This window comes from Phyllobates terribilis, unplaced genomic scaffold, assembly GCF_046119375.1.
Source record: "Phyllobates terribilis strain yellow unplaced genomic scaffold, ASM4611937v1 Scaffold_63__1_contigs__length_7903474, whole genome shotgun sequence".
In the NCBI taxonomy this organism is placed as follows: Eukaryota; Metazoa; Chordata; class Amphibia; order Anura; family Dendrobatidae; genus Phyllobates; species Phyllobates terribilis.
Window position 1 is genome coordinate 3,078,070 of NW_027362823.1, and position 27,318 is coordinate 3,105,387.

Genomic DNA, 27,318 nt, shown 5'->3' on the forward strand with positions numbered 1-27,318 from the left:
TGCCATGTAATGTGATGCAATGCTATCTTTCTAGCTCTCCCTTTTTACTTCCTTTTGGATAAACAGACATATTAGGCAAGCATTTTGGAGCTTTCACCTAAATAACTACAGGTGGTGAGATAAGCTGCACAATATAATTGACCTTTCAGTATATTGTTGCACACACACCATCTATTTAGCAAATGCCCTTGTTATCAACAGCAGCCTTTTAAACTCACCTGAGCTAACAGGTATGTGCGCTGGTTACTCTGCTGCGCTTAAAATTTCTTTTTTGGTTTGCTACAATGCCTTTTCTGAAACGTTGTCTCCTTCTGCTGGAACACTGACTTCTTTCATTTAATGCCTGCAGACTATAAAAGAGAACCCAACCCAAAAAGTTTGGTTGATTAGTCTGTGGCATTCTGTTAAACTGTTGCTTATGGCGGTCTCTGTGAGCTTCTCAGCGACATTCAGCCAGCCAGGTATCCTGCCTGCAGTAGATGGAATGTGGCAATGGAACGCTGGCTGCGCGTGTCATAATAGGCTCTGAGCCTTTATATACCTGTGCACAGCAGCAGCCACCTTCAGTCTGCTGCTGGACAGCCAGCAGCAGCAGCAGCAGGAGAGGTATGTAATCAGGAGCCCTCCTGCTAAGGGTAGACAGCTGCTCGTTCCACCCCACCCCCCGCCTTAATTGGTTCTCCTCCCTTCCAACGGTGTTGAGGCGGGTGGGAACAGCAGGGGGTGAAGGTGCTGTGTTTAAAGAGGTGGAGTTATGCAGATCTAAAACGTGTGGATTGCAGCAGCAGCAAGCCGAAAAGTGCAGGCATGTAAGGGATCTAGAGGTTGACAACATGTCTTCTTAACGGGAGTCCAGGAGCTCATCTCCACAAATGGACTTTTCAGGATCCTTGGGTGGCTCCGTAGTTTGAAACCAATTCTGGTTATCGCTTCTCGGCCTTTTGGCTAAGATCAAGTGTAGTATCTGTTCTTATCAGTTTAATATCTGATACGTCCCCTATCTGGGGACCATATATTAAATGGATTTTTAGAACAGGGAGATGGAAAAAGAGCTTGCTCTGTCCACTCCACGTATTGACCTGGTATTGCAGTATCTCCAGGACCGGTGCACCCCTTCTTTAATGCAGTTTCTAAAATCAGAAAGAATTGAATTCAATGTTTTTTGTTCATTTTGCTTGTTTGTCGGATTTTGGGATGGACTCTTTGGCTTTGCTTTTCTTCTCCTCATTGGATTTTTCATGTTCAAAGTTGCAGAAGCCAGATTACAAGCTCATTTTGGTTCAACTTCAGCAACTGTGCATTGCATTGCCATGTAATGTGATGCAATGCTATCTTTCTAGCTCTCCCTTTTTACTTCCTTTTGGATAAACAGACATATTAGGCAAGCATTTTGGAGCTTTCACCTAAATAACTACAGGTGGTGAGATAAGCTGCACAATATAATTGACCTTTCAGTATATTGTTGCACACACACCATCTATTTAGCAAATGCCCTTGTTATCAACAGCAGCCTTTTAAACTCACCTGAGCTAACAGGTATGTGCGCTGGTTACTCTGCTGCGCTTAAAATTTCTTTTTTGGTTTGCTACAATGCCTTTTCTGAAACGTTGTCTCCTTCTGCTGGAACACTGACTTCTTTCATTTAATGCCTGCAGACTATAAAAGAGAACCCAACCCAAAAAGTTTGGTTGATTAGTCTGTGGCATTCTGTTAAACTGTTGCTTATGGCGGTCTCTGTGAGCTTCTCAGCGACATTCAGCCAGCCAGGTATCCTGCCTGCAGTAGATGGAATGTGGCAATGGAACGCTGGCTGCGCGTGTCATAATAGGCTCTGAGCCTTTATATACCTGTGCACAGCAGCAGCCACCTTCAGTCTGCTGCTGGACAGCCAGCAGCAGCAGCAGCAGGAGAGGTATGTAATCAGGAGCCCTCCTGCTAAGGGTAGACAGCTGCTCGTTCCACCCCACCCCCCGCCTTAATTGGTTCTCCTCCCTTCCAACGGTGTTGAGGCGGGTGGGAACAGCAGGGGGTGAAGGTGCTGTGTTTAAAGAGGTGGAGTTATGCAGATCTAAAACGCGTGGATTGCAGCAGCAGCAAGCCGAAAAGTGCAGGCATGTAAGGGATCTAGAGGTTGACAACATGTCTTCTTAACGGGAGTCCAGGAGCTCATCTCCACAAATGGACTTTTCAGGATCCTTGGGTGGCTCCGTAGTTTGAAACCAATTCTGGTTATCGCTTCTCGGCCTTTTGGCTAAGATCAAGTGTAGTATCTGTTCTTATCAGTTTAATATCTGATACGTCCCCTATCTGGGGACCATATATTAAATGGATTTTTAGAACAGGGAGATGGAAAAAGAGCTTGCTCTGTCCACTCCACGCATTGACCTGGTATTGCAGTATCTCCAGGACCGGTGCACCCCTTCTTTAATGCAGTTTCTAAAATCAGAAAGAATTGAATTCAATGTTTTTTGTTCATTTTGCTTGTTTGTCGGATTTTGGGATGGACTCTTTGGCTTTGCTTTTCTTCTCCTCATTGGATTTTTCATGTTCAAAGTTGCAGAAGCCAGATTACAAGCTCATTTTGGTTCAACTTCAGCAACTGTGCATTGCATTGCCATGTAATGTGATGCAATGCTATCTTTCTAGCTCTCCCTTTTTACTTCCTTTTGGATAAACAGACATATTAGGCAAGCATTTTGGAGCTTTCACCTAAATAACTACAGGTGGTGAGATAAGCTGCACAATATAATTGACCTTTCAGTATATTGTTGCACACACACCATCTATTTAGCAAATGCCCTTGTTATCAACAGCAGCCTTTTAAACTCACCTGAGCTAACAGGTATGTGTGCTGGTTACTCTGCTGCGCTTAAAATTTCTTTTTTGGTTTGCTACAATGCCTTTTCTGAAACGTTGTCTCCTTCTGCTGGAACACTGACTTCTTTCATTTAATGCCTGCAGACTATAAAAGAGAACCCAACCCAAAAAGTTTGGTTGATTAGTCTGTGGCATTCTGTTAAACTGTTGCTTATGGCGGTCTCTGTGAGCTTCTCAGCGACATTCAGCCAGCCAGGTATCCTGCCTGCAGTAGATGGAATGTGGCAATGGAACGCTGGCTGCGCGTGTCATAATAGGCTCTGAGCCTTTATATACCTGTGCACAGCAGCAGCCACCTTCAGTCTGCTGCTGGACAGCCAGCAGCAGCAGCAGCAGGAGAGGTATGTAATCAGGAGCCCTCCTGCTAAGGGTAGACAGCTGCTCGTTCCACCCCACCCCCCGCCTTAATTGGTTCTCCTCCCTTCCAACGGTGTTGAGGCGGGTGGGAACAGCAGGGGGTGAAGGTGCTGTGTTTAAAGAGGTGGAGTTATGCAGATCTAAAACGCGTGGATTGCAGCAGCAGCAAGCCGAAAAGTGCAGGCATGTAAGGGATCTAGAGGTTGACAACATGTCTTCTTAACGGGAGTCCAGGAGCTCATCTCCACAAATGGACTTTTCAGGATCCTTGGGTGGCTCCGTAGTTTGAAACCAATTCTGGTTATCGCTTCTCGGCCTTTTGGCTAAGATCAAGTGTAGTATCTTTTGAAAAGGCAGTTTTGTCCTTGGGCTGCCCTAGTAAATTGATGCATATTACACACTGGTTTGGTGCACTTGTTAGTACGCCAGGTGGCTCATAGAGTTATCTGATGGAAAACATGGCCCTCCAGGATCGAAGTCACTAGGCTGGGTAAGTGTGAGGGCTTTGGAGCAATGTGCCCCAGGAGTAGGCGCCCTGGTGGGAGTCCAAGCTTACTGGGACTGGGAACCCCAGAAAGACTTGGCTTCGTAGCACGCCGCACCTTTGCCAATCATACTTTCTGAGCAACCCCCCCTATTCCTGGCCTCCGGGCTAGGAAGGGGAATTTTTATAAACCCGGTCGGAGGTCCGGTCAGCTTTGGGCTGAGAAACCAACACAGGCTCCAGCTCCACTAGGGTGGCAGCCTAGATGGAAGCTGGGAGCACGAAAACGGCTCTTCTCCGGCTTCGGCTAGGGAGAGCATCGGAGATCCCTGACCCTCGCTGTGGCCTTCTGGCTCGGAGGGATGGGGATGGTTTATTGGGGACCCTCTCCTCCGGGAAGGGTCCACATGAATCCTCGCCTCGTGCGCTGTTTTGGTGTGACTTCGGTCACATTTTTCAGTGCCTTGGATGCAGCTTCAATCAAAAAATCTGTTCTTATCAGTTTAATATCTGATACGTCCCCTATCTGGGGACCATATATTAAATGGATTTTTAGAACAGGGAGATGGAAAAAGAGCTTGCTCTGTCCACTCCACGCATTGACCTGGTATTGCAGTATCTCCAGGACCGGTGCACCCCTTCTTTAATGCAGTTTCTAAAATCAGAAAGAATTGAATTCAATGTTTTTTGTTCATTTTGCTTGTTTGTCGGATTTTGGGATGGACTCTTTGGCTTTGCTTTTCTTCTCCTCATTGGATTTTTCATGTTCAAAGTTGCAGAAGCCAGATTACAAGCTCATTTTGGTTCAACTTCAGCAACTGTGCATTGCATTGCCATGTAATGTGATGCAATGCTATCTTTCTAGCTCTCCCTTTTTACTTCCTTTTGGATAAACAGACATATTAGGCAAGCATTTTGGAGCTTTCACCTAAATAACTACAGGTGGTGAGATAAGCTGCACAATATAATTGACCTTTCAGTATATTGTTGCACACACACCATCTATTTAGCAAATGCCCTTGTTATCAACAGCAGCCTTTTAAACTCACCTGAGCTAACAGGTATGTGCGCTGGTTACTCTGCTGCGCTTAAAATTTCTTTTTTGGTTTGCTACAATGCCTTTTCTGAAACGTTGTCTCCTTCTGCTGGAACACTGACTTCTTTCATTTAATGCCTGCAGACTATAAAAGAGAACCCAACCCAAAAAGTTTGGTTGATTAGTCTGTGGCATTCTGTTAAACTGTTGCTTATGGCGGTCTCTGTGAGCTTCTCAGCGACATTCAGCCAGCCAGGTATCCTGCCTGCAGTAGATGGAATGTGGCAATGGAACGCTGGCTGCGCGTGTCATAATAGGCTCTGAGCCTTTATATACCTGTGCACAGCAGCAGCCACCTTCAGTCTGCTGCTGGACAGCCAGCAGCAGCAGCAGCAGGAGAGGTATGTAATCAGGAGCCCTCCTGCTAAGGGTAGACAGCTGCTCGTTCCATCCCACCCCCCGCCTTAATTGGTTCTCCTCCCTTCCAACGGTGTTGAGGCGGGTGGGAACAGCAGGGGGTGAAGGTGCTGTGTTTAAAGAGGTGGAGTTATGCAGATCTAAAACGCGTGGATTGCAGCAGCAGCAAGCCGAAAAGTGCAGGCATGTAAGGGATCTAGAGGTTGACAACATGTCTTCTTAACGGGAGTCCAGGAGCTCATCTCCACAAATGGACTTTTCAGGATCCTTGGGTGGCTCCGTAGTTTGAAACCAATTCTGGTTATCGCTTCTCGGCCTTTTGGCTAAGATCAAGTGTAGTATCTGTTCTTATCAGTTTAATATCTGATACGTCCCCTATCTGGGGACCATATATTAAATGGATTTTTAGAACAGGGAGATGGAAAAAGAGCTTGCTCTGTCCACTCCACGCATTGACCTGGTATTGCAGTATCTCCAGGACCGGTGCACCCCTTCTTTAATGCAGTTTCTAAAATCAGAAAGAATTGAATTCAATGTTTTTTGTTCATTTTGCTTGTTTGTCGGATTTTGGGATGGACTCTTTGGCTTTGCTTTTCTTCTCCTCATTGGATTTTTCATGTTCAAAGTTGCAGAAGCCAGATTACAAGCTCATTTTGGTTCAACTTCAGCAACTGTGCATTGCATTGCCATGTAATGTGATGCAATGCTATCTTTCTAGCTCTCCCTTTTTACTTCCTTTTGGATAAACAGACATATTAGGCAAGCATTTTGGAGCTTTCACCTAAATAACTACAGGTGGTGAGATAAGCTGCACAATATAATTGACCTTTCAGTATATTGTTGCACACACACCATCTATTTAGCAAATGCCCTTGTTATCAACAGCAGCCTTTTAAACTCACCTGAGCTAACAGGTATGTGCGCTGGTTACTCTGCTGCGCTTAAAATTTCTTTTTTGGTTTGCTACAATGCCTTTTCTGAAACGTTGTCTCCTTCTGCTGGAACACTGACTTCTTTCATTTAATGCCTGCAGACTATAAAAGAGAACCCAACCCAAAAAGTTTGGTTGATTAGTCTGTGGCATTCTGTTAAACTGTTGCTTATGGCGGTCTCTGTGAGCTTCTCAGCGACATTCAGCCAGCCAGGTATCCTGCCTGCAGTAGATGGAATGTGGCAATGGAACGCTGGCTGCGCGTGTCATAATAGGCTCTGAGCCTTTATATACCTGTGCACAGCAGCAGCCACCTTCAGTCTGCTGCTGGACAGCCAGCAGCAGCAGCAGCAGGAGAGGTATGTAATCAGGAGCCCTCCTGCTAAGGGTAGACAGCTGCTCGTTCCACCCCACCCCCCGCCTTAATTGGTTCTCCTCCCTTCCAACGGTGTTGAGGCGGGTGGGAACAGCAGGGGGTGAAGGTGCTGTGTTTAAAGAGGTGGAGTTATGCAGATCTAAAACGCGTGGATTGCAGCAGCAGCAAGCCGAAAAGTGCAGGCATGTAAGGGATCTAGAGGTTGACAACATGTCTTCTTAACGGGGTCCAGGAGCTCATCTCCACAAATGGACTTTTCAGGATCCTTGGGTGGCTCCGTAGTTTGAAACCAATTCTGGTTATCGCTTCTCGGCCTTTTGGCTAAGATCAAGTGTAGTATCTGTTCTTATCAGTTTAATATCTGATACGTCCCCTATCTGGGGACCATATATTAAATGGATTTTTAGAACAGGGAGATGGAAAAAGAGCTTGCTCTGTCCACTCCACGCATTGACCTGGTATTGCAGTATCTCCAGGACCGGTGCACCCCTTCTTTAATGCAGTTTCTAAAATCAGAAAGAATTGAATTCAATGTTTTTTGTTCATTTTGCTTGTTTGTCGGATTTTGGGATGGACTCTTTGGCTTTGCTTTTCTTCTCCTCATTGGATTTTTCATGTTCAAAGTTGCAGAAGCCAGATTACAAGCTCATTTTGGTTCAACTTCAGCAACTGTGCATTGCATTGCCATGTAATGTGATGCAATGCTATCTTTCTAGCTCTCCCTTTTTACTTCCTTTTGGATAAACAGACATATTAGGCAAGCATTTTGGAGCTTTCACCTAAATAACTACAGGTGGTGAGATAAGCTGCACAATATAATTGACCTTTCAGTATATTGTTGCACACACACCATCTATTTAGCAAATGCCCTTGTTATCAACAGCAGCCTTTTAAACTCACCTGAGCTAACAGGTATGTGCGCTAGTTACTCTGCTGCGCTTAAAATTTCTTTTTTGGTTTGCTACAATGCCTTTTCTGAAACGTTGTCTCCTTCTGCTGGAACACTGACTTCTTTCATTTAATGCCTGTAGACTATAAAAGAGAACCCAACCCAAAAAGTTTGGTTGATTAGTCTGTGGCATTCTGTTAAACTGTTGCTTATGGCGGTCTCTGTGAGCTTCTCAGCGACATTCAGCCAGCCAGGTATCCTGCCTGCAGTAGATGGAATGTGGCAATGGAACGCTGGCTGCGCGTGTCATAATAGGCTCTGAGCCTTTATATACCTGTGCACAGCAGCAGCCACCTTCAGTCTGCTGCTGGACAGCCAGCAGCAGCAGCAGCAGGAGAGGTATGTAATCAGGAGCCCTCCTGCTAAGGGTAGACAGCTGCTCGTTCCACCCCACCCCCCGCCTTAATTGGTTCTCCTCCCTTCCAACGGTGTTGAGGCGGGTGGGAACAGCAGGGGGTGAAGGTGCTGTGTTTAAAGAGGTGGAGTTATGCAGATCTAAAACGCGTGGATTGCAGCAGCAGCAAGCCGAAAAGTGCAGGCATGTAAGGGATCTAGAGGTTGACAACATGTCTTCTTAACGGGAGTCCAGGAGCTCATCTCCACAAATGGACTTTTCAGGATCCTTGGGTGGCTCCGTAGTTTGAAACCAATTCTGGTTATCGCTTCTCGGCCTTTTGGCTAAGATCAAGTGTAGTATCTTTCGAAAAGGCGGTTTTGGATGTTGGCCGCCCTAGTAGATTGATACATTATGCACACTGGGGTTTAGGCGCTTGTTAGTACGCCAGGTGGCTAATATAGTCATCTGGTGGAAAGCATGTCCCCCCAGGATCGACGCCATTGGGCCGGGGAAGATCGAAAGCCCGAAGTGTGAAGTGCCCCAGGAGTGGTGACCCTGGGGTGCCTTAACTCACTGGGATTGGGAACCCCACTTGAGTTTATGGCACATTTGCACAAGCACTTCAAATTTTCTTTCTTCGCACACACCCTTATTCCGGGCCTTCTGGCCTTAGGATGGGGAATTTTTCAATTCCCGGTCGAAGGTCCGGGCAGTATTATACTGTGAAACCTTCACTATTTATTTAATTTCTTTGTCACTGTGTGTCCACTTATTCACGTGTGTCACGTCCTACTAGGATTTTGTCGGGATGCGGTTCCCTTACGGGTTCCTCTCTTGGCAGGTCTAGGGGGGGAGTGTGTGGCCATCAGGTTCCGCTCCCCCCTGAACCCCCCTGGCTCTCCTCTTTCGGGAGGAGAGCGTTGTTGGCTCCCCTCTTCCGGGAGGGGAGCACAGTCTTTGGCTCCCAGTGCCTTGCTCGGGTGAGAACTCGGGCAGGTGCTGGGGGTAAGATTGGGTCGCCTCTGGCTTCGGCTGGAGGTGGCTTTTTGTCCCTGTTCCTCGCTGTGGCCTTTTGGCTCGGAGGGACGGGGAATGGTTTGGGGGACCCTTCTCCTTTTGGAGAGGGTTTCAAGAAGACCAGCATCCTAGTGCACTTTTTTTGTGGCACTTGTCACTTTTTTAAGCGCACTCGGGTTTTGTACACGAATTCGGGCTTTCAAAAAAAAAAAAAAAAAAAAAATCTGTTCTTATCAGTTTAATATCTGATACGTCCCCTATCTGGGGACCATATATTAAATGGATTTTTAGAACAGGGAGATGGAAAAAGAGCTTGCTCTGTCCACTCCACGCATTGACCTGGTATTGCAGTATCTCCAGGACCGGTGCACCCCTTCTTTAATGCAGTTTCTAAAATCAGAAAGAATTGAATTCAATGTTTTTTGTTCATTTTGCTTGTTTGTCGGATTTTGGGATGGACTCTTTGGCTTTGCTTTTCTTCTCCTCATTGGATTTTTCATGTTCAAAGTTGCAGAAGCCAGATTACAAGCTCATTTTGGTTCAACTTCAGCAACTGTGCATTGCATTGCCATGTAATGTGATGCAATGCTATCTTTCTAGCTCTCCCTTTTTACTTCCTTTTGGATAAACAGACATATTAGGCAAGCATTTTGGAGCTTTCACCTAAATAACTACAGGTGGTGAGATAAGCTGCACAATATAATTGACCTTTCAGTATATTGTTGCACACACACCATCTATTTAGCAAATGCCCTTGTTATCAACAGCAGCCTTTTAAACTCACCTGAGCTAACAGGTATGTGCGCTGGTTACTCTGCTGCGCTTAAAATTTCTTGTTTGGTTTGCTACAATGCCTTTTCTGAAACGTTGTCTCCTTCTGCTGGAACACTGACTTCTTTCATTTAATGCCTGCAGACTATAAAAGAGAACCCAACCCAAAAAGTTTGGTTGATTAGTCTGTGGCATTCTGTTAAACTGTTGCTTATGGCGGTCTCTGTGAGCTTCTCAGCGACATTCAGCCAGCCAGGTATCCTGCCTGCAGTAGATGGAATGTGGCAATGGAACGCTGGCTGCGCGTGTCATAATAGGCTCTGAGCCTTTATATACCTGTGCACAGCAGCAGCCACCTTCAGTCTGCTGCTGGACAGCCAGCAGCAGCAGCAGCAGGAGAGGTATGTAATCAGGAGCCCTCCTGCTAAGGGTAGACAGCTGCTCGTTCCACCCCACCCCCCGCCTTAATTGGTTCTCCTCCCTTCCAACGGTGTTGAGGCGGGTGGGAACAGCAGGGGGTGAAGGTGCTGTGTTTAAAGAGGTGGAGTTATGCAGATCTAAAACGCGTGGATTGCAGCAGCAGCAAGCCGAAAAGTGCAGGCATGTAAGGGATCTAGAGGTTGACAACATGTCTTCTTAACGGGAGTCCAGGAGCTCATCTCCACAAATGGACTTTTCAGGATCCTTGGGTGGCTCCGTAGTTTGAAACCAATTCTGGTTATCGCTTCTCGGCCTTTTGGCTAAGATCAAGTGTAGTATCTGTTCTTATCAGTTTAATATCTGATACGTCCCCTATCTGGGGACCATATATTAAATGGATTTTTAGAACAGGGAGATGGAAAAAGAGCTTGCTCTGTCCACTCCACGCATTGACCTGGTATTGCAGTATCTCCAGGACCGGTGCACCCCTTCTTTAATGCAGTTTCTAAAATCAGAAAGAATTGAATTCAATGTTTTTTGTTCATTTTGCTTGTTTGTCGGATTTTGGGATGGACTCTTTGGCTTTGCTTTTCTTCTCCTCATTGGATTTTTCATGTTCAAAGTTGCAGAAGCCAGATTACAAGCTCATTTTGGTTCAACTTCAGCAACTGTGCATTGCATTGCCATGTAATGTGATGCAATGCTATCTTTCTAGCTCTCCCTTTTTACTTCCTTTTGGATAAACAGACATATTAGGCAAGCATTTTGGAGCTTTCACCTAAATAACTACAGGTGGTGAGATAAGCTGCACAATATAATTGACCTTTCAGTATATTGTTGCACACACACCATCTATTTAGCAAATGCCCTTGTTATCAACAGCAGCCTTTTAAACTCACCTGAGCTAACAGGTATGTGCGCTGGTTACTCTGCTGCGCTTAAAATTTCTTTTTTGGTTTGCTACAATGCCTTTTCTGAAACGTTGTCTCCTTCTGCTGGAACACTGACTTCTTTCATTTAATGCCTGCAGACTATAAAAGAGAACCCAACCCAAAAAGTTTGGTTGATTAGTCTGTGGCATTCTGTTAAACTGTTGCTTATGGCGGTCTCTGTGAGCTTCTCAGCGACATTCAGCCAGCCAGGTATCCTGCCTGCAGTAGATGGAATGTGGCAATGGAACGCTGGCTGCGCGTGTCATAATAGGCTCTGAGCCTTTATATACCTGTGCACAGCAGCAGCCACCTTCAGTCTGCTGCTGGACAGCCAGCAGCAGCAGCAGCAGGAGAGGTATGTAATCAGGAGCCCTCCTGCTAAGGGTAGACAGCTGCTCGTTCCACCCCACCCCCCGCCTTAATTGGTTCTCCTCCCTTCCAACGGTGTTGAGGCGGGTGGGAACAGCAGGGGGTGAAGGTGCTGTGTTTAAAGAGGTGGAGTTATGCAGATCTAAAACGCGTGGATTGCAGCAGCAGCAAGCCGAAAAGTGCAGGCATGTAAGGGATCTAGAGGTTGACAACATGTCTTCTTAACGGGAGTCCAGGAGCTCATCTCCACAAATGGACTTTTCAGGATCCTTGGGTGGCTCCGTAGTTTGAAACCAATTCTGGTTATCGCTTCTCGGCCTTTTGGCTAAGATCAAGTGTAGTATCTGTTCTTATCAGTTTAATATCTGATACGTCCCCTATCTGGGGACCATATATTAAATGGATTTTTAGAACAGGGAGATGGAAAAAGAGCTTGCTCTGTCCACTCCACGCATTGACCTGGTATTGCAGTATCTCCAGGACCGGTGCACCCCTTCTTTAATGCAGTTTCTAAAATCAGAAAGAATTGAATTCAATGTTTTTTGTTCATTTTGCTTGTTTGTCGGATTTTGGGATGGACTCTTTGGCTTTGCTTTTCTTCTCCTCATTGGATTTTTCATGTTCAAAGTTGCAGAAGCCAGATTACAAGCTCATTTTGGTTCAACTTCAGCAACTGTGCATTGCATTGCCATGTAATGTGATGCAATGCTATCTTTCTAGCTCTCCCTTTTTACTTCCTTTTGGATAAACAGACATATTAGGCAAGCATTTTGGAGCTTTCACCTAAATAACTACAGGTGGTGAGATAAGCTGCACAATATAATTGACCTTTCAGTATATTGTTGCACACACACCATCTATTTAGCAAATGCCCTTGTTATCAACAGCAGCCTTTTAAACTCACCTGAGCTAACAGGTATGTGCGCTGGTTACTCTGCTGCGCTTAAAATTTCTTTTTTGGTTTGCTACAATGCCTTTTCTGAAACGTTGTCTCCTTCTGCTGGAACACTGACTTCTTTCATTTAATGCCTGCAGACTATAAAAGAGAACCCAACCCAAAAAGTTTGGTTGATTAGTCTGTGGCATTCTGTTAAACTGTTGCTTATGGCGGTCTCTGTGAGCTTCTCAGCGACATTCAGCCAGCCAGGTATCCTGCCTGCAGTAGATGGAATGTGGCAATGGAACGCTGGCTGCGCGTGTCATAATAGGCTCTGAGCCTTTATATACCTGTGCACAGCAGCAGCCACCTTCAGTCTGCTGCTGGACAGCCAGCAGCAGCAGCAGCAGGAGAGGTATGTAATCAGGAGCCCTCCTGCTAAGGGTAGACAGCTGCTCGTTCCACCCCACCCCCCGCCTTAATTGGTTCTCCTCCCTTCCAACGGTGTTGAGGCGGGTGGGAACAGCAGGGGGTGAAGGTGCTGTGTTTAAAGAGGTGGAGTTATGCAGATCTAAAACGCGTGGATTGCAGCAGCAGCAAGCCGAAAAGTGCAGGCATGTAAGGGATCTAGAGGTTGACAACATGTCTTCTTAACGGGAGTCCAGGAGCTCATCTCCACAAATGGACTTTTCAGGATCCTTGGGTGGCTCCGTAGTTTGAAACCAATTCTGGTTATCGCTTCTCGGCCTTTTGGCTAAGATCAAGTGTAGTATCTGTTCTTATCAGTTTAATATCTGATACGTCCCCTATCTGGGGACCATATATTAAATGGATTTTTAGAACAGGGAGATGGAAAAAGAGCTTGCTCTGTCCACTCCACGCATTGACCTGGTATTGCAGTATCTCCAGGACCGGTGCACCCCTTCTTTAATGCAGTTTCTAAAATCAGAAAGAATTGAATTCAATGTTTTTTGTTCATTTTGCTTGTTTGTCGGATTTTGGGATGGACTCTTTGGCTTTGCTTTTCTTCTCCTCATTGGATTTTTCATGTTCAAAGTTGCAGAAGCCAGATTACAAGCTCATTTTGGTTCAACTTCAGCAACTGTGCATTGCATTGCCATGTAATGTGATGCAATGCTATCTTTCTAGCTCTCCCTTTTTACTTCCTTTTGGATAAACAGACATATTAGGCAAGCATTTTGGAGCTTTCACCTAAATAACTACAGGTGGTGAGATAAGCTGCACAATATAATTGACCTTTCAGTATATTGTTGCACACACACCATCTATTTAGCAAATGCCCTTGTTATCAACAGCAGCCTTTTAAACTCACCTGAGCTAACAGGTATGTGCGCTGGTTACTCTGCTGCGCTTAAAATTTCTTTTTTGGTTTGCTACAATGCCTTTTCTGAAACGTTGTCTCCTTCTGCTGGAACACTGACTTCTTTCATTTAATGCCTGCAGACTATAAAAGAGAACCCAACCCAAAAAGTTTGGTTGATTAGTCTGTGGCATTCTGTTAAACTGTTGCTTATGGCGGTCTCTGTGAGCTTCTCAGCGACATTCGGCCAGCCAGGTATCCTGCCTGCAGTAGATGGAATGTGGCAATGGAACGCTGGCTGCGCGTGTCATAATAGGCTCTGAGCCTTTATATACCTGTGCACAGCAGCAGCCACCTTCAGTCTGCTGCTGGACAGCCAGCAGCAGCAGCAGCAGGAGAGGTATGTAATCAGGAGCCCTCCTGCTAAGGGTAGACAGCTGCTCGTTCCACCCTACCCCCCGCCTTAATTGGTTCTCCTCCCTTCCAACGGTGTTGAGGCGGGTGGGAACAGCAGGGGGTGAAGGTGCTGTGTTTAAAGAGGTGGAGTTATGCAGATCTAAAACGCGTGGATTGCAGCAGCAGCAAGCCAAAAAGTGCAGGCATGTAAGGGATCTAGAGGTTGACAACATGTCTTCTTAACGGGAGTCCAGGAGCTCATCTCCACAAATGGACTTTTCAGGATCCTTGGGTGGCTCCGTAGTTTGAAACCAATTCTGGTTATTGCTTCTCGGCCTTTTGGCTAAGATCAAGTGTAGTATCTGTTCTTATCAGTTTAATATCTGATACGTCCCCTATCTGGGGACCATATATTAAATGGATTTTTAGAACAGGGAGATGGAAAAAGAGCTTGCTCTGTCCACTCCACGCATTGACCTGGTATTGCAGTATCTCCAGGACCGGTGCACCCCTTCTTTAATGCAGTTTCTAAAATCAGAAAGAATTGAATTCAATGTTTTTTGTTCATTTTGCTTGTTTGTCGGATTTTGGGATGGACTCTGGCTTTGCTTTTCTTCTCCTCATTGGATTTTTCATGTTCAAAGTTGCAGAAGCCAGATTACAAGCTCATTTTGGTTCAACTTCAGCAACTGTGCATTGCATTGCCATGTAATGTGATGCAATGCTATCTTTCTAGCTCTCCCTTTTTACTTCCTTTTGGATAAACAGACATATTAGGCAAGCATTTTGGAGCTTTCACCTAAATAACTACAGGTGGTGAGATAAGCTGCACAATATAATTGACCTTTCAGTATATTGTTGCACACACACCATCTATTTAGCAAATGCCCTTGTTATCAACAGCAGCCTTTTAAACTCACCTGAGCTAACAGGTATGTGCGCTGGTTACTCTGCTGCGCTTAAAATTTCTTTTTTGGTTTGCTACAATGCCTTTTCTGAAACGTTGTCTCCTTCTGCTGGAACACTGACTTCTTTCATTTAATGCCTGCAGACTATAAAAGAGAACCCAACCCAAAAAGTTTGGTTGATTAGTCTGTGGCATTCTGTTAAACTGTTGCTTATGGCGGTCTCTGTGAGCTTCTCAGCGACATTCAGCCAGCCAGGTATCCTGCCTGCAGTAGATGGAATGTGGCAATGGAACGCTGGCTGCGCGTGTCATAATAGGCTCTGAGCCTTTATATACCTGTGCACAGCAGCAGCCACCTTCAGTCTGCTGCTGGACAGCCAGCAGCAGCAGCAGCAGGAGAGGTATGTAATCAGGAGCCCTCCTGCTAAGGGTAGACAGCTGCTCGTTCCACCCCACCCCCCGCCTTAATTGGTTCTCCTCCCTTCCAACGGTGTTGAGGCGGGTGGGAACAGCAGGGGGTGAAGGTGCTGTGTTTAAAGAGGTGGAGTTATGCAGATCTAAAACGCGTGGATTGCAGCAGCAGCAAGCCGAAAAGTGCAGGCATGTAAGGGATCTAGAGGTTGACAACATGTCTTCTTAACGGGAGTCCAGGAGCTCATCTCCACAAATGGACTTTTCAGGATCCTTGGGTGGCTCCGTAGTTTGAAACCAATTCTGGTTATCGCTTCTCGGCCTTTTGGCTAAGATCAAGTGTAGTATCTGTTCTTTTAAGAACACAAGAGCTACGATCTACACTTGACGAGAGCGATCGAACTCGGAAGGAGAAGAGCTTCGGAGCCCAGCTGACATCAGAGAACGAAGGCGGATATCGGTGGGAGGAAGAAGCTCTAAAGAATCCAGAAGAAGACGAAGACTCGGAGAAGAATCGGGCTGTCCTGTGGAATCTTCGAGGAAGAAAATCATCGAGACAAAGACCTTTCGGGGAATTTGTCCAGAACACGACGGGAGAAGAATCTGCATAGCTCCACCCATTCCGGGAAGAGTTCCAGATCCAGCTCCAAGAAGTAACTGCAGGAGGAAAGCCATGGCAAGCGCTGCGAGGAAGGCCGAAAAGAAGAGCCTGGAGCTGGGGACAGCCAGGAGGGCCCAGCCAGGAGCCGATTCTGACCCCAAGGACTCTGCCTCCACGACTGGCCAGCAGAAGGGACCCCAGAAGCCCCGCCACGAAGCTCCAGCCCTGGAGCCATGGATGCGGCAGACGGTGGCCCTGAAGCTGAAGGAAGTGGATGGGAGGGTGCCGGACATGTCCTCGGACGTGTTCTGCCAGAAGATGCTGCTGGATCGAGGCTTCTCCAGGTCGGACACCCTCAGCATCCAGACCTTCTTGACGGGGATCTTCTTCGTCACCTTCGCCACTGTGAACACCTGCAGGAGGTTCTGGGAAATGGTAAGCGCAAAAGGACCGGATAATTCTTTCTCTGCCTTTACAGGTAGCTGCCCTATCCAGAGGGATGAAAGGAGGATCACGGTCTCCATGCGCAACCCGCACACCCCAGGCCAAGACATCTGTACCTTCCTGAGACGCTTCTGTTTGGTTGTGAAGGAACCCTCTCACATCCTGAATGGACTCGGCTTCTGGACAGGTAAGTGGTCGGTGACCGTTAGACTTCACAGGGACCTGGCGTACTCAGACGGACTTCGGCACCTGCCCCCGACATTCTCCCTGGGCAACTCCTACGGCCTCATCTATTACCCGGACATGCCGCGGAACTGCAGGAGATGCGGCAAGAACGGCCACGAGATGAAGGACTGCAAGGAGGATGCCTGCAGGATTTGTCGAGTGACGGGACACAGCTCGAAGGACTGCCCGAAGAAGACGTCCTGCAACCTGTGTGGGCTGGCGGCTCATCTGTACAAGGATTGCCCCAGGCGTGAGAGATCCTGGGCATCGGTGGTTGCGACGATCCCAGCTACGGAGGACAAGGCCCCGACGACCAGGCCTGTGAAGGTCAAGGACGCGACGACCAAGGCCCCAGCGGCCAAGGCCGAGACGACCAAGGCCAAAGCGGTCAAGGAGTCGGTGGCCAAAGCCCCAGCGACGGTCCCAGCAGCTCCGAAGCAGAAGAAAAAGTCAAAGGAGGGTAAGAGTTCTGTCACCCCTCTCTCGATCCCTCCCCCTGCCACCCCCGTCCAATCCCCCCCCACCCCGGCCACCCCTGCTGAGGATTCCACTTCCTCTTCCTCCTTCCCCTACTCCTCAGCAGGTGTCCTTTCCCCTGCCCCGGCAGCCACTCTCCCTCCCCAGACCATGGTAGCGGTGGAATTAACCTTTCCTCCACCCGCCGCTATCTATTCCGAGGAGGATTTTCCCCTTCTTGTCTCCCCAGTTCCAACCCGGGGAAAGAGGAAGGTGGAGGACAGCCCTGCTACTGAATCCTCCAAAAAGAAGATTCTGGATTTCGTAGGCGAAAAGGAGGATACCCTCCCTGAGCCAGAAGAGATGGAGCACATGGTTGAGACCCTGGTGGCCGAGCCAGAAGAGGAGGAACTGGTGGTCGCCGAGATTGAGGCCGCGCTGCTTGACCAGATGGAGGAAGAGGGCCTGCTGGTGATCCCGTCACCAGCAGTCAACACCGACGAGGGACCACCCGACCGGAGTGGTAACTAAGGTGTATTGCCTGCGCTAACTTTTTCTTTTTTCCCTACATGATGGCTAATATTAACTTATTTTCCATTAATGTCAGGAGCATCAAGGACAAGTTCAGACGTCAGACTATTTATGCCTTCCTTACTTCCCAGTTGTGTGATGTTTATATGTTGCAGGAATGTTCCCTTCCCTCCTCTAGGTCCTTCAAACATCTGGCCAGGGAGTGGTCCCACGGTCCATCCTACTGGTCCGGTGGGGGTGACTGCAAGTCTGCGGGGGTCGCAATTCTGATCAGGGGGGGCGCATTCACGCTTGAGTCCGTCCAGGAGCTCATCTGCGGCAGGGCTCTTGTTGTAGATGGCAACTGGGCGGGAGAACCTGTCAGGTTCATCAACGTGTATGCGTCCCCACTGAAGAATGAGCGTTTGGAGCTTTTCCAGACCCTGCGGCTTCAGCTTGCCACCACCAGGACCTTAGTGATGGCCGGGGATTTCAACTGCCCCATCGAGGAGGACGGTCGTAGTTCTGGCACATCTGCCAAGTTAGACATCACGTCCAAGCTGCTCATCGAGATGGTAACCGAGGCCTCTCTTCAGGACGTGGTGGGCTCCATGGGGAGAGGCTCCACGAACTATTCGTGGAGCCGACCCGATGGCTCACTCCGCTCCAGGATTGACTTTGTGTTCACCTCTCGGGCAGTCAGGCAGAGTAGGCACTCGATGGTCTCCTGCTTCTTCTCCGACCACAGAGCCATTCACTTACAAGGTGTCCTCGGCGACGGTTTTCCGTCCGGCCCCGGCTCCTGGAAGCTGAATTGTGCTCTGCTGGCTCAGGATGAAGTCGTGGAGGAGCTGAGAGCAGCCTACGCAATGTGGCAGTCCTACAAGGGTAGCTTCCAAACAGTCTCTGATTGGTGGGAATATGTTAAACTTGAGTTTCGCTGTTTCTTTCAGGCCAAGGGTCGACAACAGGAGTGTGAGAAGAGGAGGGACTTCAGAGGGCTGCAGCGCGAGCTGCGGTCGCTGCAGGACCTTCTTCACTGCGGCTGGGACGTGAGGGAGGAGCTGGAGGAGACCAAGAAGAGCCTGAAAAGGCACTTTGAGGAGAAGTCCAAGCGAATCATCTTCCGTTCCAAAGTGGAGAATCTGGAGAAGGGTGAGAAATGTAACTCATTCTTTTTCAGGAAACTTCATGCCGGTCACACGCCCCTGAACGAGCTGCGAGACGAGAGCGGAAACATGCGACGTGGGAAGGAGGACGTGATGAGGGTCGTCAGCGACTTCTACAGCGAACTCTACTCCCACAAGACTACCGACCCCGACGCTGCTGATAAGTTCCTGTCAGGTATCACTAACCATCTTGATCCTGCAGGCACGGCAGCCTTGGACAAACCTCTGATGGTGGGCGAATTGCTCTCTGCCGCTAAATCCTTTAGGACCGGCAGGACCCCGGGCAGTGATGGTCTTCCAGCGGAGCTCTATGTAGCGCTGGGAGACCTCATCTGTCCGGACCTGTTGGACCTGTACGAGGAGATGGTGGTGGAGGGTAGAATGCCTCCATCTTTGAGGGAAGGAATGGTCACGATCCTGTACAAGCGGAAGGGAGAGAGGTGCGACCTGAGGAATTGGCGTCCCATCACTCTGCTCAACGTGGACTACAAGATCCTGGCCAAGACGATGGCGACACGACTTAAGACGGTCATCGGACGGATCATCCACCCGGACCAGACCTGCGGCATCCCTGGACGTCGCATCGCAGACAGCCTCGCTCTCGTGCGGGACACGGTCGAGTACATCAAGGTCCGCCGCGCACACGCGGCCCTGGTCTCCTTGGATCAGGAGAAGGCCTTCGACCGGGTTTCCCACGAGTTCATGGGCCGAGCTCTGCACCGGTTAGGTTTGGGTAACATGTTTTGTTCGTATGTCCGTCTGATGTATTTTGATATCCACAGCTCGGTGTTGGTGAACGGCTGGAAGACTGACCCCTTCCCTGTCCTCTCTGGGGTCAGACAAGGCTGCCCTCTATCACCTCTTCTTTTTGTTTGTGTTATAGAACTCTTCGCAGAGGCTATCCGGCAGAATGGAGAGATCAGAGGGATCACCGCACCGGGTCCGGGACGACACGAGGTCAAGTGCTCGCTCTACATGGACGACGTCACCGTCTTCTGCGCTGATCGTGGTTCAGTCGACGCCCTCGTCCAGACGTGTGAGAGGTTCGGCCGGGCTTCAGGGGCCAAAGTCAACTGCAGGAAGTCGGAAGCCATGCTCTTCGGGGATTGGCAGCCGGCCTCCTCCGCCCCCTTCCCCTTCAACATTCAACCGGATTTCCTCAAGGTGCTGGGAGTCTGGTTCGGGAAGGAAGGAGCGGCCCTCAAGTCCTGGCAAGAACGCTTGGCCAAGGTGAAGCAACGGATCGGACTCTGGAGCCTCAGACACCTCACTTGTGAGGGTAAGGCACTCGTCCTGCGTAATGAGGTCCTGCCCGTCTTGCAGTACACGGCGCAGGCCTGGCCCCCACACGTCACTGTGTGCAGGGCCATTACCAGGACAGTGTTTCACTTTGTCTGGGGATCCAAGATGGACAGAGTCAGGCGGGCCGTCATGTACAAGGAGCCTCGCAAGGGTGGGAAGGGCGTTCCAGATATCCCCACCCTCCTGCGATCCTCTTTTGTGTGTGATTGTGTCCGCCGGACTTTGCAAGTCAAGAATGGCTCCGCGGGCAGGTCCATGTCTCGCTTCTTCCTGCTTCCTCTTTGGAGGCGACTCGGCTGGGACAAGTGGGACAGCTCCTTCCCCTACAACTGGACGACGCCATGGTTCTACGGAGACGTCGTTCGATTTGTGGGGGAGCATCAACTGGAGGGACTCAAGCCCGACTTGTGGAAGCCCAAAACTATCCACAAGCTAATCAGAGCCAAGGATGACGTGGAGAACATCACAGGACTTCACCAGGACACGCTGGAGACTGTGTGGACAAATGTGTCGTCTGACAGGCTGACCAACGGGCACAAGGACTTGTCGTGGATGGCGATTCAGGGCGGACTGCCCGTCCGGTCATTCATGCATGCCCGGAACCTGTGCAAGACCCGGTACTGCCCAAGGTGCCCCTTCGTGGAGGAAACATCTTTGCACACTTTTTGGGACTGCGGATTTGCACAGCGCCTATTGACTGCACTTGAGGACGACCTGAGGAACTCTGTCCCCAGGGCGAGCCTATCGCACCATTCTGTGCTTTACGGACTCTTCCCTGGGGTTCATACCGTCGGAGCCATCCAGGAGGCTTGGCGCCTTATGAACTGCTTCAAGGATGCCGTTTGGGTCGCCAGGAACCGGCTCATCTTGAGGAGGGAGAGGATGTCCATCCAGGACTGCCGCAGGCTGATCCACAGCCTGCTCAGAGACTATTCCATCATGGACGGTCCGGAGGACGAGGACGAGGACTAAACCCCTCCTCCCCCTCTCCCCTTATGTGTCTTGTCTTTCAATAAAGCTTCGGGCCTGTGATTTTCCCCTCCCCATCCCCTTTTTCCCAATCCCCATCCCTTATCACGGTTCGTCGTACTGTATTGATTGACATGCTTTTTCTTTCAGATTGAGTGTTTTGTGTAGCATAGGGGTGTGATGTGTCTAGTTAGTGCGTCGTATCCTCATGCTATGTAAATATGATGTAGAATTCTGTGTGTACTGGGCTGCGGCACTGTACACTGTCTGTTAACTTATTTTTTGTGCTAATAAAAGATATATTCAATCAAAAATCTGTTCTTATCAGTTTAATATCTGATACGTCCCCTATCTGGGGACCATATATTAAATGGATTTTTAGAACAGGGAGATGGAAAAAGAGCTTGCTCTGTCCACTCCACGCATTGACCTGGTATTGCAGTATCTCCAGGACCGGTGCACCCCTTCTTTAATGCAGTTTCTAAAATCAGAAAGAATTGAATTCAATGTTTTTTGTTCATTTTGCTTGTTTGTCGGATTTTGGGATGGACTCTTTGGCTTTGCTTTTCTTCTCCTCATTGGATTTTTCATGTTCAAAGTTGCAGAAGCCAGATTACAAGCTCATTTTGGTTCAACTTCAGCAACTGTGCATTGCATTGCCATGTAATGTGATGCAATGCTATCTTTCTAGCTCTCCCTTTTTACTTCCTTTTGGATAAACAGACATATTAGGCAAGCATTTTGGAGCTTTCACCTAAATAACTACAGGTGGTGAGATAAGCTGCACAATATAATTGACCTTTCAGTATATTGTTGCACACACACCATCTATTTAGCAAATGCCCTTGTTATCAACAGCAGCCTTTTAAACTCACCTGAGCTAACAGGTATGTGCGCTGGTTACTCTGCTGCGCTTAAAATTTCTATCTTGTGTGATACCATCTGCTGAGCTGTGTATCTAATGCTCTCCTGTGTGATACAGTCCGCTGAGCTATGTATCTAATCCTCCCCTGTGCGATATTGTCTGCTGAGCTGTGTATCTAATCCTCTCCTGTGTGATACTGTCTGCTGAGCTGTGCATCTAATCCTATCCTGTGTGATACTATCTGCTGAGCAGTGTATCTAATCCTATGCTGTGTGATACTGTCTGCTGAGCCGTGTATCTAATCCCGCCCTGTGCGATACTGTCTGCTGAGCCGTGTATCTAATCCACTCCTGTGTGATACTGTCTGATGAACTGTGTATCTAATCCTATCCTGTGTGATACTGTCTGCTGAGCCGTGTATCTAATCCACTCCTGTGTGATACTGTCTGCTGAGCTGTGTATCTAACCCCGCCCTGTGCGATACTGTCTGCTGAGCCGTGTATCTAATCCACTCCTGTGTGATACTGTCTGATGAACTGTGTATCTAATCCTATCCTGTGTGATACTGTCTGCTGAGCCGTGTATCTAATCCCGCCCTGTGTGATACTGTCTGCTGAGCCGTGTATCTAATCCACTCCTGTGTGATACTATCTGCTGAGCTTTGTATCTAATCCTGTGCTGTGTGATACTGTCAGCTGAGTTGTGTATCTAATCCTATCCTGTGTGATACCATCTGCTGAGCTGTGTATCTAATCCTTTCCTGTGTGATACTGTCTGCTGAGCTGTGTATCTAATCCTCTCCTGTGTGATACCGTCTGCTGAGCCGTGTATCTAATCCTCTCCTGTGTGATACTGTCTGCTGAGCTATGTATCTAATCCTCTCCTGTGTGATAATGTTTGCTGAGCTGTGTATCTAATTCTTTCCTGTGAGATACTGCCTGCTGAACTGTGTATCTAAGCCTATCCTGTGTGATACTGTCTGCTGAGCCATGTATATAATCCTCTACTGTGTGATACTGTCAAGTGAGCTGTGTATCTAATCCTCTCCTGTGTGATATTGTCAGCTGAGCTGTGTATCTAATCCTGTCCTGTGTGATACTGTCTGCTGAGCAGTGTATCTAATTCCATCCTGTTTGATACCATCTGCTGATCCGTGTATCTAATACTCTCCTGTGTGATACTGACTGCTGTGCTGTGTATCTAATCCTATGCTGTGTGATACTGTCTGCTGAGCTGTGTATCTAATCCTATGCTGTGTGATACTGTCTGCTGAGCTGTATCTCTAATCCTACCCTGTGTGATACTGTCTGCTCAACCGTGTATCTAATCCTCTCCTGTGTGATACCATCTGCTGAGCAGTGTATCTAATCCTCTCCTGTGTGATACCGGCTGCTGAGCTGTGTATCTAATCCTCTCCTGTGCGATACTCTCTGCTGAGCTGTGTATCTAATCCTTTCCTGTGTGATACTGTGTGCTGAGCTGTGTATCTAATCCTCTCCTGTGTGATACTGTCTGATGAGCTGTGTATCTAATCCTCTCCTGTGTGATACTGTCTGCTGAGCTGTGTATCTAATCCTCTCCTGTGTGATACTGTCTGATGAACTGTGTATCTAATCCTATCCTGTGTGATACTGTCTGCTGAGCCGTGTATCTAATCCCGCCCTGTGCGATACTGTCTGCTGAGCCATGTATCTAATCCACCCGTGTGATACAGTCTGCTGAGCTGTGTATCTAATCCTATGCTGTGTGATACTGTCTGCTGAGCTGTGTATCTAATCCTCTCCTGTGTGATACTGTCTGATGAACTGTGTTTCTAATCCTCTCCTGTGTGATACTGTCTGCTGAGCTGTGTATCTAATCCTCTCCTGTGTGATACTGTCTGCTGAGCTGTGTATCTAATCCTCTCCTGTGTGATACTGTCTGATGAGCTGTGTATCTAATCCTCTCCTGTGTGACTCTGTCTGCTGAGCCGTGTATCTAATCCTCTCCTGTGTGATACTGTGTGCTGAGATGTGTATCTTATCCTATCCTGTGTGATACTGTTTGATGAGCTGTATATCTAAACCTGTCCTGTGTGATACCGTCTGCTGAGCCGTGTATCTAATCCTATCCTGTGTGATACTGTCTGCTGAGCCGTGTATCTAATCTTATCCTGTGATACTGTCTGCTGAGCTGTGTATCTAATCCCCTCCTGTGTGATTCTGTCTGCTGAGAAGTGTATCTAATCCTATGCTGTGTCATACTGTCTGCTGAGCTGTGTATCTAATCCTATGCTGTGTATCTAATCATCTCCTGTGTGATAATGTCTGCTGAGCCGTGTATCTAATCCTATCCTGTGTGATACTGTCAGCTGAGCTGTGTATCTAATCCTATCCTGTGTAATACCATCTGCTGAGCAGTGTATCTAATCTTATACTGTGTGATACTGTCTGCTGAGCTGTGTATCTTTCTTCTGCTGGTTGTTCGCCTTTTTTTTGTTGTTCTGGGAGACATCCGTCGTTTGGGTCGTTCTCCAAGTTGGGATCTGCCGTGCCTGAGGAGGAGAATTTTTCCGGTGATTTGGAAAGAGTTTGGACGGATGTGCGTGGTAATCTTCAGGAGGCCAACAGAAAATCTAAAGACTACTTTGATAGGAAACGACAGGAGGTTTTGTTCGCTGTTGGTGACATGGTTTGGTTGTCCTCTAGGAATCTGCGGTTGAGGATTCCTTCTAAGAAATTGGGTCCCAAGTTTGTAGGGCCCTTTAAGGTGCTTCAGGTTGTCAACCAATCTGCTGTTAGGTTGGAGGTTCCTACCTCCTGGAGAATTAATCCGGTCTTTCATGTCTCTCTGTTAAAAAAAGCTGTTGTGTCGGATGGTGACGCCTCTGCCTCTGTTCCTCCGGTGGTGGAGGACGGGGAATATGAAATTTCTCGCATCCTTGACTCTAGACGGTATAGAGGTAGTTTGCAGTATCTTGTGGCCTGGAAAGGTTTCGGACCCGAGGATAACTCTTGGGTGAGGTCAGATGATGTTTCCGCGTCCAGACTTATCAGAGCGTTTCACAGGAGATGTCCTGATAAGCCTGGTCCTAGGGGATCCGGAGGATCCTCTTAGAAGGGGGGGTACTGTTAGAACCTTGCTGTTAGGTTTTTTTTCCTTTGCTGGTCACATGACCTTGTTGGCCTATTTAATCCTGCTCCGCCCTTCTGGCTTTGCTGGACTTCATTGTATATCTACTTTCTAGCTAGCCTGTGCTCTGTATCTAGCTCTGTTAGTTTGCTTGGTCTACGGACCTCTATGTTCTATCTATTTTGTTTGTTCGTCTGTCTGCTACTATTTCTGTTAGGAGGTGTCCCATATTCCTCCCAGTCCCTAGTACTTGTAGGGATTCCCTCCCCACATCTATAGGTCTCCGTACAGACTAGATTAGGACTTTAGCAGGTCTGATCGCAGGATCAGGTTCCCTGTTACATCGTAGGGATTCAGCTGAGTCCTATAGTAGGGACAGATCTCCTCTCTTTCCTTAGCTTTGGTAGCAGAACATAACAGATAGGGCCTTCTCTTTGGAGATCACTCTCCCTGGACGCTGGGACCTCCGTGACTCCTAGCCCTGGTACTGTAGTCAGCGTTTGGTGAACCTGGGACCTGTAGTCCTCCAGGGGTTCCGGTGGTTCCTACTGGGAATAAAGGGTCCCTGTAGGTGCAGACCCGGTGTCCGGTATATATATCGGGGTGAGCCTGGTATGCTCCTCTGCCCCCTTGCTACTTCTTCCTTCTTCTCTCTGCCTTCGGCCCACCCAAGGCCCTCACTAGGCTTTCAAACGTGCTGTAGGCCTTGGCTCGCCTAAGCAAAGCAGCCAGCTCGCTGCCTCTTCTCTGCTCTCTGAGCATCAGCACACTCTCTGCTCAATTCTGAGCTGTGTTCCGCTCTGTATCTGAACACTAATCTGAAACTAGAACTCTAATCTGAACTGCCTAGCTCCACCCTCCCTATGTATATCCCTGACGGGATCCCTCTGCTGGTCTGAGGTGGTAGGGTGGAGGTGTGTGAATGTGTGAGGGCCTCTTGTGGAGAAGTCCATCCATGCACCCTTCTGGGTTCTTTAGCACCAGTGCGTAGCAGGGCGCCACAGTTTCCTATCACTAAGCCAGTTCTTAACCCACATACATATATTTTCCCCTATCCCCATTGTTCTCATTTTATGTATCAACCTTTTGTGTGGAACCGTATCAAAAGCTTTTGAAAAGTCCATATACACAACATCCACTGCATTTCCTTGGTCCAGTCCCGAACTTGCCTCCTCATAAAAACTGATCAGATTAGTCTGACAGGAACGGTCCCTCGTAAACCCATGTTGATATTGGGTCGTGAGGTTATTCTTCTTCAGATACTCTAGTATAGCATCTGTTAGGAAACCCTCCAGGATTTTACCCACAGTAGAGGTTAAGCTTACTGGCCTACAATTTCCAAGTTCAGTTTTTGTCCCCTTTTTGAACATTGGCACCACATTTGCTATACGCCAGTCCTGTGGTACAATAGCAAAAAGAACTTCGGCACTCCATACATGAAAATATAAGAAATATTGTATCTAGACTAATGTCACTTTGAAAAATGAAGGTTTTTTGCGCATAATTTGGCCAATTTATGTGTGCCCATCAACCACGACAAGGTCACCTTCGTATGATGGGAAACTACGCTATGCTACCACTGGATATGCCACTCTTGGGCTGTAAGCCTGTATGGACAATATGTCTCTGCTTGGGCTTTTAACCTACAATGTATGGGCTGGTAGAGCTAGTTAAAACCACCTGTGACTGAATGGGAGGGACACATGGTCAGAAAAAAGGCTGTCAAACTTCTAATAGTGTGAACACGTACCTGCTGCAATGCTCCAGGAGCGGGATCCCAAAAATGATTAATAGAAAAAAGAGAGGGGTCGCTCACTGGTCTATTCGGGTGCTCTGAAGAAAAGAGTAATCTCAATAGCAAAAAGAACTTCGGCACTCCATACATGAAAATATAAGAAATATTGTATCTAGACTAATGTCACTTTGAAAAATGAAGGTTTTTTGCGCATAATTTGGCCAATTTATGTGTGCCCATCAACCACGACAAGGTCACCTTCGTATGATGGGAAACTACGCTATGCTACCACTGGATATGCCACTCTTGGGCTGTAAGCCTGTATGGACAATATGTCTCTGCTTGGGCTTTTAACCTACAATGTATGGGCTGGTAGAGCTAGTTAAAACCACCTGTGACTGAATGGGAGGGACACATGGTCAGAAAAAAGGCTGTCAAACTTCTAATAGTGTGAACACGTACCTGCTGCAATGCTCCAGGAGCGGGATCCCAAAAATGATTAATAGAAAAAAGAGAGGGGTCGCTCACTGGTCTATTCGGGTGCTCTGAAGAAAAGAGTAATCTCAATAGCAAAAAGAACTTCGGCACTCCATACATGAAAATATAAGAAATATTGTATCTAGACTATTGTCACTTTGAAAAATGAAGGTTTTTTGCGCATAATTTGGCCAATTTATGTGTGCCCATCAACCACGACAAGGTCACCTTCGTATGATGGGAAACTACGCTATGCTACCACTGGATAT

General features: G+C 47.8%; 11 non-coding genes and 3 pseudogenes across 11 annotated transcripts; all 14 read left to right on the forward strand.

The window, feature by feature from the left end:
- The first annotated feature begins 925 nt into the window (after window positions 1-925).
- Window positions 926-1,116, forward strand: LOC141193057 (U2 spliceosomal RNA). The gene has a single exon (XR_012266356.1). It is a non-coding gene; the product is annotated as a U2 spliceosomal RNA (small nuclear RNA).
- Window positions 1,117-2,231: 1,115 nt separating this feature from the next.
- On the forward strand, window positions 2,232-2,422 carry LOC141192740 (U2 spliceosomal RNA). Its single transcript, XR_012266048.1, has one exon. It is a non-coding gene; the product is annotated as a U2 spliceosomal RNA (small nuclear RNA).
- A 1,115-nt stretch (window positions 2,423-3,537) lies between these two features.
- Window positions 3,538-3,653, forward strand: LOC141192621 (U2 spliceosomal RNA; annotated as a pseudogene).
- Window positions 3,654-4,177: 524 nt separating this feature from the next.
- On the forward strand, window positions 4,178-4,359 carry LOC141193132 (U2 spliceosomal RNA). Its single transcript, XR_012266428.1, has one exon. It is a non-coding gene; the product is annotated as a U2 spliceosomal RNA (small nuclear RNA).
- A 1,115-nt stretch (window positions 4,360-5,474) lies between these two features.
- LOC141192741 (U2 spliceosomal RNA) lies at window positions 5,475-5,665 on the forward strand. The gene has a single exon (XR_012266049.1). It is a non-coding gene; the product is annotated as a U2 spliceosomal RNA (small nuclear RNA).
- Window positions 5,666-6,779: 1,114 nt separating this feature from the next.
- Window positions 6,780-6,970, forward strand: LOC141192742 (U2 spliceosomal RNA). The gene has a single exon (XR_012266050.1). It is a non-coding gene; the product is annotated as a U2 spliceosomal RNA (small nuclear RNA).
- A 1,115-nt stretch (window positions 6,971-8,085) lies between these two features.
- On the forward strand, window positions 8,086-8,177 carry LOC141192632 (U2 spliceosomal RNA; annotated as a pseudogene).
- A 794-nt stretch (window positions 8,178-8,971) lies between these two features.
- LOC141192579 (U2 spliceosomal RNA) lies at window positions 8,972-9,157 on the forward strand. The gene has a single exon (XR_012265945.1). It is a non-coding gene; the product is annotated as a U2 spliceosomal RNA (small nuclear RNA).
- Window positions 9,158-10,272: 1,115 nt separating this feature from the next.
- Window positions 10,273-10,463, forward strand: LOC141192743 (U2 spliceosomal RNA). Its single transcript, XR_012266051.1, has one exon. It is a non-coding gene; the product is annotated as a U2 spliceosomal RNA (small nuclear RNA).
- Window positions 10,464-11,578: 1,115 nt separating this feature from the next.
- Window positions 11,579-11,769, forward strand: LOC141192744 (U2 spliceosomal RNA). The gene has a single exon (XR_012266052.1). It is a non-coding gene; the product is annotated as a U2 spliceosomal RNA (small nuclear RNA).
- A 1,115-nt stretch (window positions 11,770-12,884) lies between these two features.
- Window positions 12,885-13,075, forward strand: LOC141192745 (U2 spliceosomal RNA). The gene has a single exon (XR_012266053.1). It is a non-coding gene; the product is annotated as a U2 spliceosomal RNA (small nuclear RNA).
- A 1,115-nt stretch (window positions 13,076-14,190) lies between these two features.
- On the forward strand, window positions 14,191-14,381 carry LOC141193031 (U2 spliceosomal RNA). Its single transcript, XR_012266330.1, has one exon. It is a non-coding gene; the product is annotated as a U2 spliceosomal RNA (small nuclear RNA).
- Window positions 14,382-15,494: 1,113 nt separating this feature from the next.
- LOC141192611 (U2 spliceosomal RNA) lies at window positions 15,495-15,572 on the forward strand (annotated as a pseudogene).
- Window positions 15,573-21,136: 5,564 nt separating this feature from the next.
- LOC141193145 (U2 spliceosomal RNA) lies at window positions 21,137-21,328 on the forward strand. The gene has a single exon (XR_012266440.1). It is a non-coding gene; the product is annotated as a U2 spliceosomal RNA (small nuclear RNA).
- The last annotated feature ends 5,990 nt before the right edge of the window (window positions 21,329-27,318 follow it).